At 43.4% G+C, this 23289-nt stretch overlaps 1 protein-coding gene across 2 annotated transcripts in view; it reads left to right on the forward strand.

Annotated features, from left to right (window-relative positions):
• Nucleotides 1-4856: 4856 nt before the first annotated feature.
• Nucleotides 4857-23289, forward strand: part of ACADSB (acyl-CoA dehydrogenase short/branched chain) — a 77706-nt gene continuing 59273 nt past the window's right edge. Inside the window, exons 1-2 of one of the 2 annotated variants that reach the window (XM_029610591.1) lie at nt 4857-4968; nt 19309-19408. The gene's annotated coding sequence lies outside the window, so the exon portion shown is untranslated. The remainder of the gene's footprint in view (nt 4969-19308; nt 19409-23289) is intronic. The other variant, XM_029610592.1, reaches the window with a different exon arrangement.

Consider the following 23289-nt stretch of genomic DNA (forward strand, 5'->3'; position numbering starts at 1 on the left):
TTGTGGCCTGGTTTGGCCTCTGTTGGAAAGAGGATGCTGGGCTTTGTTAGATATGACCAAAAGCAGAGCTTTTCTTCCCAAAGGCTGAAGATTACTGCTTCAGACACTTACCAAATACTGTCTGTATTGGATCATATGGTGGCAGCCATTCACATGGTTCCGAACACCCGTCTTCACATTCGTCGACTCTAATGGGGTCTAAAGCGCCAGTGGTCACAACACTCGCAATCTTTGGCTCGGAAAATCAACTTGACTCCAATCATGATCATGGACTTGAATTGGTGGTTAAGACCGCAGGTGCTTCAAAGAGGAGCACTTTTCACAATGCCACCTCACAACATAGTTCTCACAACAGACGCTTCCCACAAAGGATGGGGAGCTCACCTCGACCACCTACAAACACAGGGGCTTATGGACCTCTAACGAACAGTCATATCAGCTCAATCTTCTCAAGCTCATAGCGATTCGATATGCCCTCAAAACGTTTCGGGCAAACTTGCAAGGGAAAAGAATCATGATATTTACAGACAATCAAGTAGCCATGTTTTATATCAACAAACAACGAGGGTCAGGTTCATGGATACTCTGCAGGGAAGCACTTCTCATATGGGATTGGACGACTCATCATGCAATCCATCTACAAATGACATATCTTCCCAGTATAGCCAATACTTGGGCGGACAGGTTGAGTCGAATTTTTCACCCTCCCGAGTGGACTCTAAACCACAAATCTGCTTCACTTTTTTGAAGGCGTTAATAAACATGTGGATAAAGGTGAACCGGTAGATGTAATATACTTGGATTTTCAGAAGGCGTTTGACAAAGGTCCTCATGAGAGGCTTCTAGGAAAAGTAAAATGTCATGGGATAGGTGGCGATGTCCTTTCATGGATTACAAACTGGTTAAAAGACAGGACACAGAGAGTAGGATTAAATGGACAATTTTCTCAGTGGAAGGGAGTGGGCAGTGGAGTGCCTCAGGGGTCTGTATTGGGACCCTTACTTTTCAATATTTATAAATGATCTGGAAAGAAATACGAGTGAGATAATCAGATTTGCAGATGATACAAAATTGTCCAGAGTAGTTAAATCACAAGCAGATTGTGATACATTGCAGGAAGACCTTGTGAGACTGGAAAATTGGGCATCAAAATGGCAGATGAAATTTAATGTCGATAAGTGCAAGGTGATGCATATTGGGAAAAATAATCCATGCTATAGTTACACAATGTTAGGTTCCATATTAGGTGCTACAACCCAAGAAAGAGATCGAGGCGGCATAGTGGATAACATTGAAATCGGTTCAGTGTGCTGCAGCAGTCAAAAAAGCAAACAGAATGTTGGGAATTATTAGGGAATGGTGAATAAAACGGAAAATGTCATAATGCCTTGGTATCGCTCCATGGTGAGACCGCACCTTGAATACTGTGTACAATTCTGGTCGCCGCATCTCAAAAAAGATATATTTGTGATGGAGAAGGTACAGAGAAGGGCTACCAAAATGATAAGGAGAATGGAACAACTCCCCTATGAGGAAAGACTAAAGAGGTTAGGATTTTCAGCTTGGAGAAGAGACGGCTGAGGGGGATATGATAGAGGTGTTTAAAATCATGAGAGGTCTAGAACAGGTAGATGTGAATCGGTTATTTACTCTTTCGGATAATAGAAAGACTAGGGGGCACTCCATGAAGTTAGCATGTGGCACATTTAAAACTAATCGGAGAAAGTTCTTTTTCATTCAACGCACAATTAAACTCTGGAATTTGTTGCCAGGGGATGTGGTTAGTGCAGTTAGTATAGCTGTGTTTAAAAAAGGATTGGATAAGTTCTTGGAGAAGTCCATTACCTGCTATTAATTAAGTTAACTTAGAAAATAGCCACTGCTATTATTAGCAACGGTACCATGGAATAGACTTAGTTTTTGGGTAGTTGCCAGGTTCTTATGGCCTGGATTGGCCACTGTTGGAAACAGGATGCTGGGCTTGATGGACCCTTGGTCTGACCCAGTATGGCATGTTCTTATGCTCTTATGACATTTTCAATCGCTGGGGGACACCGTCCATGGATCTGTTTGCCACGGAACACAACAGGAAAGTACCTCAGTTCTGCTCACTGTTTCCCAGTCATCGCCGCATAGCTCAAGATGCCTTCTTACTTCCGTGGTCGGGGAGCCTGATGTACGCATTCCCACCGATTCCACTTATAACATGCACGTGACAAAAATGCATAGCCGAGATGGCAGACCTGATCCTCATCGCTCCAGCATTTTCCAGGCAACCTTGGTATGCATACCTCCTCCGCCTATCAATTGATACCTCTATGCCTTTAGGACACAAAGATGGCCTTCTATCCCAAGAGCACGGAGCTCTTCACCACATGCAAGACTCACTCCACCTGACAGTGTGGAGATTGAACGGGCAGTACTGAAGGATCAAGGGATATCAGAAGAAACCCAAACCGTTTTGCTTGCGGCCAGAAAGCCATCTACCAGGAAAGCACACCAATTAAAATGGAAGTGTTATGAGTCCTGGTGCACCACTAATCACTACGTTCCTTTTGATTGCGCTCCAACAGACCTACTAGATTACCTATTCACCTCATACTCAGCGGGGTTAGCGACCACCTCCGTCCGAGTACACCTAAGTGCCATAGCAGCCTACCACAGGCCACTCCAAGGCCACCTAATATCCCAACACCCACTGGTTTCTAGATTTATTAGGGGCCTCTACCATCTCCGACCCCCAATATCCAAACCTCCTGTGGCCTGGAATCTCAATTTAGTCCTAAAGTAATTAATGCTCCCTCCATTTGAAGTGTTGGACTTGGCACATGTGAAATACCTCACATGGAAAGTGGTGTTCCTCATCGCAGTAACCTCAGCTCACCGAGTCGGTGAACTTCAAGCACTCATACATTACGAGCCTTATCTCCAGTTCTTCCACCACAAGGCAGTGCTACGGACTCACCCATCCTTCCTTCCGAAGGTGGTCCCAGCATTTCACATCAACCCGTCCATGGAACTCCCTACATTTTTTCCAAAATCACACCACAGTGAGCGAGAGAAATTACTCCACGTGCTGGCCTTCTTTAATACTAGGACGCAGACCAACTCAAGACCATCCCAACTATTCCTCTCCTTTAACCCGAATGCCCCTGTCTGCCAGTGGCGAAACGAACAATTTCTAGCTGGATAGCGCAATGCATTCAATTCTGTTACAACAAGAGGGACATAACACTGCAGGTTAAACCGAATGCTCATCAACTGCGAGCAATCTCCACCTCATTGGCCCACCTACATCATGTTCCACTTCTTGACATCTGTAAAGCGGCCACCTGGTCGTCTCTACATACTTTCACATCCCATTACTGTTTAGACCAGCAAACATCTCAAGATGCCAAGCTGGGATGAGCGGTCTTGGATACCTTAACTTCATAACTTTCCAATCGGCTATCCACACTGAGTAAGTCACGAAAAAAAAAAAAAAGTAAATATATAACTTAGGGTGACTGGGATCTAGGGACTCCCATGACAGCATGGCTAATTCAGCCATGCTATCGATTGGGGGGGGGGGGGGAGCAAGTTTGCTTACCGTAAACGATGTTTCCGTAGATAGCAGGATAAATTAGCCATGCTGACCCACCCACCTCCCTGGACAGCCTTTCTTACTGCTGTAATACAGACTGAGGAGATTCTGTCTTCCTGTGCGGGAACACACGCGCAACTGCACAGAGCTAAGCTCTGTATTAGCTTTGGAAAGCTCCGCCTCAGACGCCTGACTGACAGTCCCATGACAGCATGGCTAATTCATCCTGCTATCTACGGAAACACCGTTTATGGTAAGCAAACTTGCTTTTTTTTACTCAGTGCATAATTAAGCTCTGGAATTCATTGCCAGAGGATGTGGTGAGAACCATTAGTGTAGCTGCGTTTAAAAATGGTTTGAATAAGCTGCGGGGGAAAAGCCCATAAACATGATTAAAGTGGACTTGCAGAAATCCACTGCTTATTCTTGGGATAAGCAGTTTGGAATCTTCACCCCTTGGGATCCTGCCAGGTACTTGTGACCTGGCTTGGCCACTGTTGGAAACAGGATACTGGGCTTGGTGGACCTTTGGTCTGACCCAGTATGGCAAGTGCTGTGTTCTTATGACTTGGGGATGGCTATATAAGGGATACGTTTTCTGGCTGGCGGATGGGGAGGAAGTGATTGGGGATCTCACCTGGAATGCTGTGTACAATTCTAGAGACATGGTACCTTCAGAAGGATATAAACAGGGTGAGTGGCTCCAGATGGTGGCTAATAAAATGGTCAGTGTTCTTTGTTCTAAAGCATATGGGGACAAACGTAAAGATCTAATCGTGGGTAATCTAGAGCAAAGGTGAGAGATGATCAAGACATTTAAATACTTCCAAGGTATTAATGCATAGGAGAGGAGCCTCTTTCTATGGAATGGAGACTCTAGAACGAGGGGTTATGGGGTGAGGGTGAAAGGGGGTAGACTCCGGAAATATTTCTCTAATGAGAGGGTGGTGGATGCATGGAATAACCTCCCAGTGGAAGTGGTTTGTTTTTGTTTTGTTTATGTACTTAATATATTGCTTTTCCATAAAAATGTATACCAAAGTGGTAGAGGCATGGGATAGGACTTGAATTTGAGAGCATGGGCCAAGCACAGGGCATCACTGAGGGAGAGGATGGGACTACAAAGCTGAGCAGAAGAGGTGGATGTGCTAAATGGTCGCGTTCTATGTTTCCCGGTTCACCGTGTCCCCTTAGCCCATCCCACCTCCAATTCCAGATTGATGGAGAGACCGAAGGCCATCCATGGTTGACACTGTTTTTATTGATCCTGCAGGGTCTCCTGTCTCGGCTGGCTGTGTCCTGCAGAACTGAAAGTGCCATTAGCAGCCGTGCTCCTGCTTCGCTTGACTGCTTCACGGAGGATGAGACCATAATGAAGGCCATGGGTAATGTCGTCAGAAAAGCTGTTGCTCTCAGATTTCTTAACCATTGTTTGTTTTTGTGAGTGTTAAAGCACAGGGACAGTCGGAGCCTCTGGTTTCTTTTGGCAAACTTTTCAAGATCCTGTGGCAAGAGTCGGCAAATTCTGTGGCACATGTTTTATAACTGCCACAGAATTTTGTGGTAAATTTACATAATTTGCATGAAAATTCACATCTTTAATTATGCAGAAAAGTCAATTTTTTATTGAAAACATTTCACATTGTTTTTAAACTATAATCAACTCTGTAAAGATATAAATAACAAACTTTTGACTGACAAAGTCCCCATTTTTTGGAATTGAAATGTGTACCCATCCCTTTTTATATTTTCTTGAGAGAGTCCCCGCTCTCTTTCCATGAATGCTGAAAGTTTCCATTTGTCCTGCTCTTAATTACACAGAAACATGTTTGCATACGTTGGGCACATGAGAGCAGATCCACAAAGGGGTTGAATTACCACAAGCTGCAACTGGTCAGCAGTAGTGTCAGTCATCAGGGCTTCCATGAATCGAAATTAATGCCCTGTCTGCCAGCTGTGAGACAGACACCAACAGTTGCAAACTTCCACAAACACGTCCAGGTCTTTCTTTATAGACATTTAATATTCTACCTTTTTCCACAAGTGGCATCAAGGTGGATTAAAGAACAAGTTTTAATTCAACAGGTTGCAGGTCTTTTACAATCCCAGCATACAGCATGGAGAGGCCAGGGTGTGTAACTTATAGTCCTTACTCGATGGTTGGAAGGACTGAGGGTCTCTGCTGGGGGACTTTAAGGGAAGGTGTGGCCAAAGATATCACAGTTGGAGGTGTGAAGTTTTGGAACAACTGAAGACAGGATAATCTGGCTGAAGCTAGAGATGGGAGGTTCTGAGCTCTCTACTGTGAGTGTAGGAGAGAGCTACTCAGGGCCTTGTGTATTCATGCACTTATAGATGAAACAGGAGGCTTTGAATTACATCCTGCTTTTGACTGCTTGTTAGTGCTGTTGATGTAGTATTGGTATTTGGTGAATAATTGGCCACATATGCAGGTGCCAGACTTGCCCTGCCTGCCTTGTCCAACCTGTCCAGCCTCACACTCTCTTGCCCTTGCTCGGTCTCTGTCTCATCCTGTCCACCCACCTTGTCCCTTGTTCTTGGAGTTTCATTTTGTCCATCTTGTTCCTCTATTTTCCCTGTCTTGATCTGATCCTCCGGTTCTGACCTCAACTACTGATTTCGAATACTTCCTTGCTTGGCGCCTGGACCTGCCCTTGCCTCAAACCCAGACTGTTCCTTGTCTGCTGCCTGCCCCGATTCTTGGCCCATCTTGACTCTTGCACCACCCTCTGGATCCACCTAAGTCCTGCTGATCCCTGGAATCCAAGGGCTCAACCTGCAGGGAATGAGGCTGGTTTAGGCAAAGCACCAGCCTGTCCCAGACCAGTACATGTTCGCCAGCTGGTGGCATGAACCTAGTGGGCCACAGCAGAAGGGCACACAAGCCTTCAAGTGAAACAAGTCTGAAGACAACATACTTTTCCTAGCGTGTAGCAGATGGACTCAGGACCAATGGGTATAGTGTACTCCTGATAGCAGTTGGAGACGGATCAGATTTCAATCTGACGTCAGCCCCTAGTACATATACCCCTGCAGGAAGTGCAGCTCTTCAGTATTTTCCGTCTCCTTAGCAGTTAGGGACTATCTGCACGCTCTCACAGTGTTAGAACCAATTCAACGAAGAAAACCCAAATTTTGAAGAAAATCCTACCTCTGAAGACGAGCCCCGCTCTCCTGCGGTGATACCCTCAGGTCCCTCCTCCAGTTGAGATTTCCCGAGGTGATTTCTGTGATCCCTTGGAGGTGAGCCTTGATCTGGCGGCCGAATCGCGGCGAGGACCTAGTCCCCGATCCCAGGTGCGGCTGAGAGGCAGCGGGTGCACCCTCGAGCACGGCGGTGAAGGTGTTTGCCCTCTCCCCCCGCAGCCGGAGACCTCCCGGAACAAAACCGGGAAGCGCCGAAGACAAGGTAAGGTAGAAATCTTCAGCATTGACTCCAGTCTCCGTGGTTCAAGGAGTCGCACAGGTCGCCGGCTGGGACCAGTGCCGCCGGGTTGATCCGCCCTAGCAGGGCCAGGCCCTAGTTAGTTCCAAGGGTCTACCCATGTGGAGACCCTCCAAGGTGTCGCCATATTGCCCGCGTGGTCGCCGTCGCCATCTTGGCCCTATTCGCCACTCCGTTCGTCGACCGAGCGCACAAGTCTAGCTAGGTGCACAAATTACATGTGCGCATAAAGTTACACGCACATAATCCTTGTGCGCACAAAGTTACACGCACAAGGGCCGTGCGCATAAGATATACGCGCATCGCACGCCTACCAGGCTAAGCGCATAACCACGACTTGGGCGCACAACTGCGCTCACAACCCACCCGCTCATCTTAGACACACCAGAGCGCATAAGATTTTACGCGCCAATAGCCATGGCACCACCGGAAACGGAGATAAAGGCTCAAGACCTCTGCCCAGCATGCCATATCAGAGCCACACAAAGCGAGGAGGCCAACGCCCTGTGCGCTCAGTGTGAGGAGACCCTGGGAGATCCAGTTTAGGGCCAGTCCCACCCAGGGCTGAGTAATAGCTCCTCAGTGGGTACCCCAGACCTAGCAAATCCCAGCGGGACACCCCCATAGGCGGGGACCCCCAGGGACTCAATGCCCCTAAGCTTGGACCCAGCGTCTATCTCATGGGTGGAGTTCTTCAAAGGGCTACACACCTTTGTTCACATGCAAACGGAACCTCTGGCTGATCAGCCACATCTTCCGCCAAAAGACCTTTATGCACCAGGCCCCTCGAGGCCTAGACAAAGGTTCCCACCACCCAGAAGCCCCACCTATGAGGAGACAGACAACTCTGAAGAGGAAGCAGAGCCTCTAGAAGAGGGGGAACTCCCCCCGGGGACAGAGCCTCACCAAACCATGAGATGCTTCTTCACCAAAGACGAGCTCCCTGACCTGGTCACCCACAGCCTGAAGGAGCTCGCTATCCCGGGCGCAGGTGCTTCAGGGGAGCCTAAGCCAAATTCTCTGCTAGAGGGCCTCCGACAGACCTCCCGCCATTTTCCTCTGTTACAAGCCGTCTAGCAGCTAATTGACTTGGAATGGAGTGCTCCAGAGTCCACATTCAAAGGGGGATGAGCTATGGCGGCCATGTACCTGCTGGACCCGGTGGCCAAAGACCTTCTGACACGCCCAAGAGTGGATGCCGTGGTCTGCGTGGTCTCGAAGCGCACTACTATCCCAGTGGAGGGAGGAGCAGCGCTCAAAGATGCTCATGACCAGCGTCTGGAATCCATCTTTAAACAGTCCTTTGACGTAGCCGCTATGTCCCTACAAATAGCGGCCTGCTGCACCATAGTGACATGTGCCTGCTTATCTCAGAACAGGAGCAACACCCCAGGAGAGGCCATGGAACCAGCAGTATCATTCCTTGCGGACGCTGCTTCTGATCTGGTGCGCACAGCGGCCAGAGGAGTGTCATCTGCGGTGGCGGCCAGGAGACAACTCTGGCTTCAAAGCTGGTCGGCCGACGCATCTTCCAAATCTCGCCTCACAAGGATGCCCTTCAAAGGATCCCTCCTGTTTGGCAGAGAGCTAGAGAAACTGGCCAAGAAATGGGACGAGTCCCTATTGCCACGCCTACCGGAGGACAGGACTAAGAGAAACCAGCGACCCTTCCCCCGGTCCTCCAGGGGCAGAAGTTCACAGCGCTTCAATCCATACAGAAGCAACTATCAAGCACCCCGCTCGGCGGGCAGGAACCAGTCCTTTCAGAACAAGCACAACAAGAGGGGAACCAGCTTGGGTACAGGTATATGGAATGCATATGATGCAGTGGCTGCTGTGTCGGAAGCCTCTGGCCCTGCTTCGCCACCTCCCTGCCCCTTTAGTAAAGCCCCAGGACTTAGTCGCATCCCAGGGCTTTACACGCATCACTGGGCCTTTATAAAACAGGCCAGGCGCGCGTAACCCTTTGAAAATCCGGCCCATGATATTTAAGGTCCAATTGGTTTCTAGGCCATTTCTTGTGTCTTATTAATTGATTTATTTTATATCATATGTATTTTATTTCCCTGTTTTATTACTGTATTTTATGCATTTTATTAAGTTATGTATTTTATTTTGTTTGTGATATTGTATGAAGGTATTTTTAGTGTTGCTGTTTATGAATTTTATGTTTCTGTGAACTGGTATGATTATTTAGGAATATCGGCATATAAAAATAAATAAATAAAAATATCAGACGGAGGAAAATTTTGCTGCCCTCTTACTGCTCTGAAAGAGGAACACCAGGAAAGCTGTGGTGGTCCTGGTTGGATCCTTAATCCAGCAAGGGATCCTAAGTGATTGAGACATTCAGAAGAACTGGGAATAAGACCATTGTGAGAGATTCTGAAGACCCCCCCCCCCCCCCCCCCATCAGGAGTCTTCTCCTTAGGGAAGAGAGATTTGGGACTCTGCAGAGTTGAATTTTACCGTTTTTTTTCTGCCCAAAGATACCCCTAGCTCCTTGGGAGCCTCACTTTTCCACACCCTGGAAGGTGAGCGTTTCCTTGTCCTGGTGGAGAAAGAGACCCTTGCACAGATATAGAAGAGACTGAGAACTGTATTCCATCTTGTTGTGCTATTTATTCAAGCCAGAACTTCTACAGTAAAGTTTTATACTTTGTAAGAGCTGGGATGATTGGTACTCGCATCCCTAAAGGTGGAAAGGGAAGCCATACTTCTCCCAGATAAAGGCAGGGCTCTGGAGGAGAGAATCCTGCCTGCTAGGAAAGGAATCTGTCCCTGGGACTAAGACCTGAGAGTGTTTGAATTGTTTAGTATGCAATCCGCCAGCAGGAGTTACACTGAAAGTGTACCCTACCAATACAGAACACAGCATTGTGAGTTACACTGAAAGTGTACCCTACCAATACAGAACACAGCATTGTGAGTTACACTGAAAGTGTACCCTACCAATACAGAACACAGCATTGTGAGTTACACTGAATGTGTACCCTACCAATACAGAACACAGCATTGTGAGTTACACTGAAAGTGTACCCTACCAATACAGAACACAGCATTGTGAGTTACACTGAAAGTGTACCCTACCAATACAGAACACAGCATTGTGAGTTACACTGAATGTGTACCCTACCAATACAGAACACAGCATTGTGAGTTACACTGAAAGTGTACCCTACCAATACAGAACACAGCATTGTGAGTTACACTGAAAGTGTACCCTGCCAATACAGAACACAGCATTGTGAGTTACACTGAAAGTGTACCCTGCCAATACAGAACACAGCATTGTGAGTTACACTGAAAGTGTACCCTACCAATACAGAACACAGCATTGTGAGTTACACTGAAAGTGTACCCTACCAATACAGAACACAGCATTGTGAGTTACACTGAAAGTGTACCCTACCAATACAGAACACAGCATTGTGAGTTACACTGAAAGTGTACCCTACCAATACAGAACACAGCATTGTGAGTTACACTGAATGTGTACCCTACCAATACAGAACACAGCATTGTGAGTTACACTGAAAGTGTACCCTACCAATACAGAACACAGCATTGTGAGTTACACTGATAGTGTACCCTGCCAATACAGAACACAGCATTGTGAGTTACACTGAAAGTGTACCCTGCCAATACAGAACACAGCATTGTGAGTTACACTGAAAGTGTACCCTGCCAATACAGAACACAGCATTGTGAGTTACACTGAAAGTGTACCCTACCAATACAGAACACAGCATTGTGAGTTACACTGAAAGTGTACCCTACCAATACAGAACACAGCATTGTGAGTTACACTGAATGTGTACCCTGCCAATACAGAACACAGCATTGTGAGTTACACTGAAAGTGTACCCTGCCAATACAGAACACAGCATTGTGAATACAGAACACAGCATTGTGAGTTACACTGAATGTGTACCCTGCCAATACAGAACACAGCATTGTGAGTTACACTGAAAGTGTACCCTGCCAATACAGAACACAGCATTGTGAGTTACACTGAAAGTGTACCCTGCCAATACAGAACACAGCATTGTGAGTTACACTGAAAGTGTACCCTACCAATACAGAACACAGCATTGTGAGTTACACTGAAAGTGTACCCTACCAATACAGAACACAGCATTGTGAGTTACACTGAAAGTGTACCCTGCCAATACAGAACACAGCATTGTGAGTTACACTGAAAGTGTACCCTACCAATACAGAACACAGCATTGTGAGTTACACTGAAAGTGTACCCTGCCAATACAGAACACAGCATTGTGAGTTACACTGAAAGTGTACCCTGCCAATACAGAACACAGCATTGTGAGTTACACTGAAAGTGTACCCTGCCAATACAGAACACAGCATTGTGAGTTACACTGAAAGTGTACCCTACCAATACAGAACACAGCATTGTGAGTTACACTGAAAGTGTACCCTACCAATACAGAACACAGCATTGTGAGTTACACTGAAAGTGTACCCTGCCAATACAGAACACAGCATTGTGAGTTACACTGAAAGTGTACCCTACCAATACAGAACACAGCATTGTGAGTTACACTGAAAGTGTACCCTACCAATACAGAACACAGCATTGTGAATACAGAACACAGCATTGTGAGTTACACTGAAAGTGTACCCTGCCAATACAGAACACAGCATTGTGAATACAGAACACAGCATTGTGAGTTACACTGAAAGTGTACCCTGCCAATACAGAACACAGCATTGTGAATACAGAACACAGCATTGTGAGTTACACTGAAAGTGTACCCTGCCAATACAGAACACAGCATTGTGAATACAGAACACAGCATTGTGAGTTACACTGAAAGTGTACCCTACCAATACAGAACACTGAGTTGGGATGCTCTTTCCCTACATGATTCACTTTGTACTTTGCAAGTTCTTGCTTAGCCTGACGTATTACTGTTCTACATTTATTTATTTATTTGCAGTTTTTATATACCGACATTTGTTTAGTAACCTCACATCGGTTCACAATTAACAGAAACATTGTAGCTGTGCCAACTAGAACGGAAATGTGCAACAGTGCTTTACAATAAACATTTACAATAAATAATAAACTGTACAATAAACTTGTTAACGAACATATGCAATAGTGCTTTACAATAAACTTTCATCTAACTTTTCCACCCCCTTAAACTTACACCACTTAATTCCACCCCCTTAATAAACTTCCATCTAACTTTTGTCTGTTTTAACCATATGGGTCTGCTTTCCATTTTTGTGAACTATGCCCTTTTAACTCTAACTGCCTCTCTTACTTCACCATTAAACCATGTAAACAGTTTGCATGGAAATCATTTTATCTGGGCTTCCAAAGAGGGTATTTTTAAATAATGTTTACACTCATCAAAACTTTTAAACTTGGCAACTACTACTTTCAATTTTTTCTAATTTCTTTATTTTCTCCCTGATAAACTACTGCAGTGATATAAAACTTTATTTTTAAAAATTTGTGTTCCACACATTTCATGAACTTTCACGGTGGTTCTCAAATATAGTTATAATTAAAAGAAAATAACAAACTAACAGAAAAACAGTACAAGCTTTAGAATATGTCTTCCATCCAGCGATGATATCAGATTTGGTTGCATTATAATTGGTATACGTTATTGGTCCCACCATAGTTACCCCTTGCTCTGAGGACTAGATCCAAAGTAGCTGCCTCTGTGGTCGGTTCTAGGACCAGATGCTTCATGAAGCAGTCACTAATGGCATCTAGAAACTTAACCCCTCCAGCATATCCCACTGAGACATTGGCTCCATCAATACTGGTGTAGCTTATTTAATTATTTAAACTATTTCTATCCTGCTCGATCCACAGTTCTAGGCAGGTAATAATTGGGCATTCACAAGATAAATTCATACCTAAAACATAATAAAATAAGTGCAGAGCCAAAACATTACATCAAAGAACATAATAGATATCTCCTGTTAAATTTCAGTTAGTATTTGTCTGTTTCTACATCGTAGCCAGTAGTATCCTCCCACTGCTATGCTCTTACCCATCACTCATGGAATTTCTATCCATAAGCACTCCACAGTGCAGTTTCTTTCCTGCAGGAGTTTTATCCTGCTTGACTCTCTGCCATCCTTTACGTATTGTGCCACCCTTCCACCAATTTGCTCTGTCCTGACATGTTGATTATAATGTACATCTGCTATCGCAGTGTCTGCCACATCTCTGAAATGCTTATAATGTCTATTTCCTTGTATATAACGCTATATATTTTAACTCCCCAGCCTTTCTGTTCAGACTTGCATAGAGACATTTAAAGTGTATTTATTCGTACTTTTGTTTCTATTTGTATTCACAACCTGCTTCTTAACAGATGATACATGCAGTGTAGGGTCATTCACATCTTTGTCCACATCCGTCTGGGCTACTTCAGTCTTACACCAAAAAGAGCACTAAACTTCGGTCCTATATGTCAAACGAATATCAAACAAAAGGAACCGGCAACAAACTATCTTCAAAATCACTCTTCCATCAAAACAAAGGTTTTTTGTAATGTGTATTAAATCAGAATTGCAATCAAAAAAATAATACATTTAAGAGATGCCGCATCAGCAAGCCTGATGTGTTCTAAAGTATGCACTAGAACCGTCCGGACTGATAATCATTTGCGGCAAATCGTGAAGGAAATGACAATTCTTGAAACAGCTTGACGCTTGATGAATTATATAAAATGAATATTTATAAGCTGTGTCCTGTCAAATTTAGAGTCTGAACCTTCCCCGACAGCGGCCGGTGTTTCGCTACATTGCCATGTACCTTCTTCAGGGGTAAATTACATTGTTCAAATCTCTGTGAAATATTAGAGAAACTAAATATCAGAGGTGGGACAATTAGTCAAACCAAAATTATTACTTAGCTTTTGTGTTGATGGAGAGCCGACCTTCAGGTAATGGACGCAAAGTCTCAAAAAACTTGCGGGAACCGGAACAGAGAGCGCTTTCAAGCAGCTGTCAAAATTAAATAGCCTGCGTCTGAACGACGTAATGGCGTCGTGACGTGTTGGGTATCATAGTAAGAGTGAATGAACGGCTGTGATGATGCTTTAAAGAAAATCATGTAAATCCAGAGATGTATTGAGTCCAGATGGCTGCAACGTGTCCAAGCTATGAATCCACCGCTGTTCTGCTTGCAAAGGTTTCATGTTAAAATCTCCGCCGCGCTAGGAAGGAAATAATTGCTCAAGAATGCATGCTTTCAAAGAATCAAAAGAATGAGATTTTTCAACACAATGCGTTACCAAGGGTGCAGATAAACAGTTCTTGTTAAGGCAGGAACAATGTTCCACAAGATGTGTTTTAAAGGAGCGTGATGTTTTTCCTATATACCAGAGATTGCAGGGGCATTGAATTAAATAAATAATACTAGTTGTAGTACAATTAGTCTGTCTCAATAACCAAGTAAAATTAAATTTTGTGAAAAAAATTGCAGATGTACAAATCATTATGTGACATACTGAACATGATCCACATGCTTGATGAAAGCCAATAGTTTTAGTTGTGATACTTTTCTGCTGGGATGAATCTGAGTGAACCAACTGATCCTGTAAATTGGTAGCTCGGGTATATGTAAATCTGGGAATGTCCTGAAATTCCTGGTATAGTTGTAAAATGTGCCAATTGTTGCAAATAATGTTTCTAGTTTTCTGACTCATGGATGAGAATGGTACTACACAAGTCAACTATTCAATGGTATCATCAGGGCATGGGAGGAATAACCATTCTCAATGAGAAAATTTGGCTTGAGTATAAGCGTGTTTAATACTATGTGATGGATAACCACAAACTTGAAAACGCGTACATAAATCTTTGGCATATTGTTGATAATCTGTCAAGGATGTGCATAAACATCGAATCCTGAAGAATTGGCTAACTGGAAGGTTTTCTTTCAAACTCTGCGGGTGAGCACTTGTAAAGTGAAGAAAAGTGTTGCTGGCAAAAGGTTTCCTGTATATGGTGGTGTGAAAATTATGTGAAGTCTTAGTAATATTAATGTCCATAAAATGAATTTGATCACGTTGAACCTCTGCAGTGAAATGTAAATGAACGTTTCGTCCATTGAACCAATTCAAAAATTGTGACATCGTGTCTGGTGTGTCAGACCACAAAAGAAAAATGTCGTCTATGTAGCGTTTCCATGCCACTATGTGCTGAGAGAAAGGATTGTTGGTATATATCCATGTATCTTCAAAGTTCGCCATGTATAAATTTGCAAGATCAGGGGCCATAGTGGCCGCAATCGCAGTGCCACAGATTTGTTGGTAATAGCCTTCAAACGCGAAACATTTTTTTGTCAAGGCTAACTGTAATAGAGAGTGTAGAAAAGAGGAAGGGATTCTCTGGGGACGTAACCATAATTCAAAGTATTTAAAGGCAATCTCCATGGCTTCATCTTGCGGTATATTGGTATATAAGCTTCGACATCAAAGGTAACCATAATTAATGTAGAAGTGTTGACGTTAATTGATTCCAAAAACTGTAACATGGCTTGGGGAATCTCTGTATGATTCTTGAATCTGTACAAAGGGAGCCAAGAAAAAATCTATGAATTTGGACAATGGTTCTAAAAGAGACCCTCTGCTGGACACTATAGGTCTACCAGGTGGTTGCGTCAGATGCTTATGAATTTTTGGAAGAATATAAAATACTGGAACTATCGGAAAAGCTTTCATTAGAAAAAAGGCTTCCTGTGATGTCAAAAAAACCAGATTCAAAACTTTTTTTTTTTGTACAATGAGCTCTATTTCTTTTAATATCATTGGAGTAGGATCAGTCTGAAGTGGTTGGTAAAACTTCCTGTCTTGAAGAAGATGTTGTACTTCTGCTGTGTATTGACTGCAATTCATCAATACTATTTTGCCCCCTTTATCAGCCGGCTTTATTATCAAATCTTGATTATGACGAAGAGTCTGTAATGATTGTGCCTCAGTACGTGTCATGTTAGAGAAAGAACATCGGTCAGAAAAAGGGTGACGTAAATCTTGTAAAAGTTTTTGATGGAAGGTAGAAATGACAGCATTTGCTGGACCAGGAGGTACCCAAGTGGATTTATTTTTTAATATTGATAAATCAGGACCGCTTGGTTGAGTGATGAAAAAATGTCTGATATATAATTTCCGTACAAACTTGTAAAGTGCCACTTCTAGAGAATAAATCCACTTTCGGTGAAGGGATGAACGTAAGCCCCTTTTCTACAATATTAATTTGAACAGGGGTAAATACGACTGAGGATAAATTTAATATCAGGGATTGTGATGTTTGTAAATGAGTCTGTCTGTTGTGTGGTGGCTCGTCTTGCCAATAGACCCCTCTGGAGCGAGGTGGTAGTCGATTGGCTCAGCCTCGACCTAAAAAACGATTGTCAGATCCAGAATCTTTTGCAGGAAAATTCAGAACGGTTCTGCTTAGAACCTCGTCTCCAGAAGAGTCGTCACTTCCTGAAATAAATGTTTTATTCGGCTTCAATTTTGCTTTGTCACCCATCCAAGGGTAAACATATCCCTGGGTATAATCACACTCATCCCTCTGAAATTTGTCGAACTTCAATTTGTTGATGTCAGATTTCAATTTCTCAATGGATTCGTTAAGTGTGTGCAATTGTTCAGTATAGATGTCTACATTGATGGTAGATAATTGTTCCTTTAGAGAAATAATTTCAGCCTGTATTTCAGCATCTTTCTTCTGTGCAGTTTTAATTATGAGGATCATCAGATCCAATCTGCATTTGTTCAATACTGCATTCCAGTCCTTCCTTATAAAGGTGAGGCTCTTTTAGAATCCGAAGCGTCATCTTTTAGAATCATCAAGCGTCGAGCAGTTTCAAGAATTGTCATTTACTTCACAATTTGCCGCAAATGATTATCAGTCCGGACGGTTCTAGTGCATACTTTAGAACACGTTGTCAGGCTTGCTGATGCGGCATCTCCTAAATTTATTATTTTTTTGATTGCAATTCTGATTTAATAAACATTACAAAAAACCTTTCTTTTGATGGAAGAGTGATTTTGAAGATAGCTTGTTGCCGGTTCCTTTTGTTTTGATATTCTACTTCAGTCTTAACCATAACCTCTCTACTGGGATATTCTAACTTCCCTGTTATGGAAATATTCTTGGAAGATTTCTCCTGAATGCTTCTGAGCGACTATCAGCTTCCCCCATGGTGTAGTTTAGGGGTCCTCGAGAAACACCTAACCAGTCGGGTTTTCAGGATAATCTACCAAGAATAGATTTGCACACAATGGAGGCAGTGCATGCAAATCTACCTTATGAATATTCATTGAGGGTATTCTGAAAGCCAGACTGGATAGGTGTGTCCTGCTGACTGGGTTGAGAGCCACTGTTCAGATTTAAACATTAGTAGCCAGGTTCCACCCTGGTGGTAGACTGGAAGAGCTTTTCCTCCAGAATCTGACTGTACTTTGCACCATCCATGGTTCTTCTCATGCTTCCCTGTGTGCACCGCTGCAATGTGTCTCCATGCTTCGCTGCAGGGATAGTGTTAGCATGGTGATGTGTGCAGTGCCCCCTGCGCAGCACATCACATGGCTTCCTTCTTGCCACTCTCACATACACACCATGTTTGTGGAGAAATTGTTGATCTCAGCCAGAGACATCTGCAGCTTTGCAGGCCTCACCGTGACCTTTTCAGCAGTTTCCTTAACCCACAGCTACTGACTTTAGAGGGAAAGCCTGGTCTCTGGGCTAAAATGTTTCCACTTTACAGTGACCCAAGAGAAATCCGGACACCTTCCTCCAACCTGTACCTTTTTAAATCCATGTTATCCTGAAGTTCTTTCGCTAGTATCTTCTTCAGCTTCTTTTGGCCTTTGCTTCAGTTTCTCTTCATAAAAAAGAAACTGCGTGATTCTTCCTCCAGGAATATTCAAATCAGCCCTGGGCGGGGCACATTTGGGCTCTATTAAGTTGTTCTGCGCCTTGCTAAGGCAATGTTTTGAACTAGAGCGAGTTTGGGTTTATGACACAGGCTGTGAATACTTACGCAGTCAAGACTTTAGTTTTTGTATTCTTTCCTTTGGAATATTTCTGTCATAAATGTAGAGCAGTGTGTCCAAATCCTCTCCTCCAGGCTCCCCTAGCCAGTTGAGTTTTCAGGCTTGCCACAATGAATATGTATGAGAGAGATTTGCATTCCTTGGGTCTCCAGTTGTATCTCCTGCTGTGCCAGTGCTGGCTCTCAGGTGCCCTCCACACATCAAGGCGCACCAACTCGGATCCTGGGCTTTCAACAACGCTGCTCCTCTCTTGGACAGAGATCATGGCGCCTGTTTCTTACTGGTTTTACTTCCTCGTTTGCTCCCTTACTCCTAATTTGGTACTATGCAAGTTGATAGGTTGGCCTCCGAGCACTGTTTTCTGTAACGCGTGCATGTAATAAAAAATAACATCCTATATACCTGACCAGTTAGCTGTGTCTGCAGGAGAGGGCTGGGATGCACGGGTGTAGAGTACCTTGTGCAGGTCAGTGAAGCTACTCCTACTTAAATGCATTCTGCTTTATATTTTATTATTAGTCTGTAGAATATGACAAAAATGTACAAGGTAAGGAAGACATTTTTGCAAGACACTAACTGTGCTGCCTGTCTGAATGTCCCCAGGGTAAAAATCTAGAATCTACATATGAGAGAATCTACACATCCATGCACAACTGGAATTGTTCCCCCCCTCCACTCCTGCCTTCCCCGGGCACAGCAAGAGACATCCCCCTCCAACACACACGTGTGCACAGCCATAGTCACCACACACACTTGTGTGCAGCCATTCACCCCCACATGTACACATGTGCGCGACCTGAGTCATGCCCTCTGTCTCTCAGACGTGTGCGGCCCAAGTCATACTCTTCCCCACTCTCTCATACACATGCGCGAATAGCACCCTCCCACCGACTCTCACATACATGTGCAGCATGAGTCGCACCTTCCCCTACTCTCACATGGTTATTACATTTTGGTTTTGCATGTTGGAGGTGCTATTAGAGTTAGACCCCTTCTTTGGGTGTAGTATTGCTGTCGGAGACCTTCGCGTCATGTTTTTCCGAAGCATCATATAGAGACTCTCTCTCTCGTTATGTGGAGACTGTTGTGTCCCTCCATCTGTCGTGTTTGCAGGTTCCTAACTATTCCTCTGTAGTTGGTATCTGAGTCTGCAAGGAGTTTATGATCTGTACTCATATATTTTTTGTGCTTCTTTGCAGTTCAGAAATTTGCGCAGGAACGAATTGCACCTTTGGTAAAAACAATGGATGCAAACTCGAAAATGGAGAGCTCCGTCATCAGGGACTGTTTGAACAAGGGGTGTGCATAAGTCTGATTTCTTATTCTTGGCCTGTGTGTAGCACTTCTTATTGATGCAGGGAATGTCACATTTTGATCGATATAAAGTGAAAATTTGACATGTCAGAGGCTCATAGTTCACCTTTTCGACAGTCTATGAAATAGTTTCCTGCAATAGCATTGCAGATATATTCAGGAGACCTGATTTCCACCCAGAACACAATCCTGGGATTTGATTGTTTTTCTTTGTATTGCAAAATTAGGCTGCATTTTTATGTGCTCTAGGTAACCTAGAAAAGAGCGTTCCTGTTTTCTAGTCGTCGGTGCCCTTCCCTTAGGTTTTGCTTCGGTATCTCTCTGTTGGTAGAACCATGCTGATGGGTCACATGACGGGACGATGTGTGATGTGAGCATGTGCCAGGCTTTCCTGCTCTCTGCTGGGCCTTCTGCTGCTCTTCCTCCTCCCGTTTGTTGCTGTTCTAATGACACTGCTTTTAGCTGGTTTTCTGCCTTTATGGTGCTCTGTGCTGGCTTTGTTTCAGTCCTGCGTTTCTTATATTTCCCTTGTGAAATTTCTTGATTTTTAGAAGCTTTTTTCTCTGATGCTGCTTCAGTTTTCTATGGTTGTGGGCCTATCAACAAAAAAAAAAATGGAAAAGTCATCAAATATACCCTGTATCATTATGGTCCATAGTAAGGAGGGAATTTTATTAGAATAAAGTTTCATTACCACAAAGAAGCAATTCCTGAACAGCAAGATGCCACTCAATTATGAGAGCTTAACCTGTAGATTTGGGCATTCTCGTTATCAAGGAATAAAAGTGTTCCTTTCAAATTGGAGGGGTGGAACTATATATGATGTAGAGTCATCCTGCAGGAAACGAAATGCACTGTGGAATTCTTCTGGCTAAACATTTCTTGTGAGATGGGTAAGCGTAGAGCAGGGGTGGGCAATTCCGGTCCTCGAGGGCCACAAACCAGTCTGGTTTTCAGGATATCCCTAATGAATATGCATGAGAGAGATTTGCATGCACTCTGCCTCAGTTGTATGCAAATCTATGTCATGCATATTCATTAGGATATCCTAAAACCTCGACAGGTTTGTGGCCCTCGAGGACTGGAATTGCCCACCCCTGGCGTAGAGCGTGGGTGTATACTGCCAGTGACTGGCCACTATGAAGAAACAGACTGCAGTACTAGCTAATAGAAGAAGGGCAAATAAATTTGGCAGCACAATAATGGGAGATTTCAATTACCTCAGTATTTATTGGGATATTTTAGGTTAAGTTCTTAGGTGCCATGAATGACTGCTTCATGTGGTCCTACAATCGACAAGAGGGGCAGCTACTTTAGATCCAGTCCTCAGTAGAACCCACAACCTGGTACAAGGGGTTAGTGTGCTGGAGCCACTTAGCAATAGTGATCATAATGCAATCAAGTTTCACATAATGGTTGGAGAGAGGACATTAAGTAAAACTACTACAATTAGAAAAAAAACTTAAAGGAGTAGTTGCAAACTCAGTCAACTGGCCTACATACCTTGATTCAGTGCTGGCAGAAGGAAGGATTGCTGTATGTATTTCCTCCTGTACCACTGGGAGAAAGCTCTTTCAGAGAATTACTTCTCACCAGAGTCTGATGAATCTGGTGGCTCTGAATTGGCCAAGGCATCTGTGGTACACAGATCTCATCTGGCTGTTGGACGGTGAACTGTTGCGTTTACCCCAGCACAAGGATCTACTGTCATAGGCTCCCAATTCGCATGTGGACTCTAATCAGTTTTGTCTAATGGTCTGGCCCTTGAGAGGGTGTGACAGAGTGCCCCTATTTTCCCCTTTAAACCTGTGCAGGACCAGCCTGGTCCACCTTAAATCCAACAGAGGGAGAGAGCTCTGTAGGCAGGACCCTACTGGGACAGGATAAGTTTGTGAGCCCAGCTGGGATCAGGAGGCCCCTACATCTCCAGGAGAGGCAGAACCTGTTAAACTATTCTGACCAAACCAGAAGGGATTGAATGTACACTGTCCAGAGGGAAGACAGTCTAGAACTCTGTGTGTAAGCTGAATACTGCTAAGGTAGGCAGTTTACATGAATAAAAGTGAATACCGCATTAAAAATGGATAGAGTCAGTATGGTTTACTGCTCTAGCCCCCAAGCTTTGCTCAGCTGACCTCACACATGTCAGGTCGGGGATTTTTATTTTCCTAATGCTTGACACAGGAAAAAAACCCTGAAAATCTAAGAGAAGACTGTGAAGTTGAAGTTGGTTGTCTGCCCTGCCAAAAAGAAGTTGGAGGCAAAGCAGTGTTGTCAGGGCTGCAGAAGCACTGGAGTTTGAAGCTTGCTAGCTCATAGAAGAGCACAGGAAAAAAAACCCTGAAAACTGCCTTTAAAGCAGAGAGTGGTCTGTGGGGCCTGGAGGCAGTTTTTGTTTTGTTTTTTTCTTTTAACAGACCAAGGAGTAAAGTTGGTGCCAGTGAGGCAGGGTCTATTTTTTTATTTTTATTTTTTACTTTTAAAAAGAAATAAAATGAGAGGTAAAAACAGTTGTACACACAGAAAGTGAAACTGCTAGCAAGTGCAGAAACAAGGGGTAGAGGCCTGGGCAGTGCTACAAAACCTGGTCTGGATCCAGTGAGTGTACTGTAGTGTAGGAGAAAGAAGGAAAATAGCCAAGTAATTCTACATGGTGAGAGTTCCTCAGTCTCGAGAACTGGTGGAGAGGGAGAAACTTGAGACTAGAGGTGTAGCAGAAGGAAAAGACCAGCCAGGCTAGTGAATTTTATTCTAACAAATTTCAGTATAACCTAGAGTACTATTTTCATATGTAAATAGACCTGACCAATCCCATTGAAACTCCCACATCAAACAATTCTATCAATTGTAATACAATTGCAAAATATTCAAGGAAAAACTTTAAACATACTAAAAAATATATCTCCTCAGAATTCTAACCAAATTGTACTACCAAGTAACCCTAAAGACCATTTAACCTCCTTGACAGTTGTCATCTCTTGAAATTGAGGGTATAATTAAAAAAAAAAAAAATGAACCCAGTTGACCATATCTCAACAAAACTATTAAAAACAGTCACCAAACATAGTCTCCAAACCTATTGTCGATATAATTAACCTATCCATTACTGAAGCGAATGTCCCACACATTTAAAATCCGCAATAGTGAAACCAATCACAAAAAAACCACAATCCAACTCATATGAACTTTCAAACTTAGACCAATTTCTAATTTACCTTATATTTCAAAAATCCTTGAGAAAGTAATTAACAATCAATTAACAGATTATCTTGAAAAGCACAGTACCCTGTATCCGGCACAACATGGATTTAAAAAATATTTTATCACTGAGACCCTTTTAACTTCACTACAAGATATTATCTTCAGAGGAGCCGATAAGAGCCAAAACGTACTTCCTAATCATGCTAGATATTTCAGCAGCCTTTGATACAGTTCATCATAAAATCCTCCTTGATAGACTAAACGAAAAAGGCATTGAAGGACTCCGCACTGAAATGGTTTTAATTCTTACTTAAAAGATAGAACCTTCAAAGTAAAATTTCTTGATAATGAATCACATCTAATCGATCTCCACTATGGAGTACCTCAGGAATCCTCTCTATCCTCAACCCTTTTTAATATTTATATGCTCCCATTGTGCAGAATTCTATCAGAGCCTCGGTCTAACACATTTTGTCTATGCTGACGATGTTCAGATTTTAATATTGATCCAAAAATCTATCGACCAAACTCTTAAGCTCTGGGATATATACCAATCCGCCATTGAAAAGGTATTAACCCAAAGAATCTCTCCCTAAATACTAATAAAACTGAAATTCTATACATCTCACCTAAACTAAGCAAGACAAAAGAGCTTGAAATTCAAG

This window comes from Rhinatrema bivittatum, chromosome 7 (genome assembly GCF_901001135.1).
Source record: "Rhinatrema bivittatum chromosome 7, aRhiBiv1.1, whole genome shotgun sequence".
NCBI lineage: Eukaryota > Metazoa > Chordata > Amphibia > Gymnophiona > Rhinatrematidae > Rhinatrema > Rhinatrema bivittatum.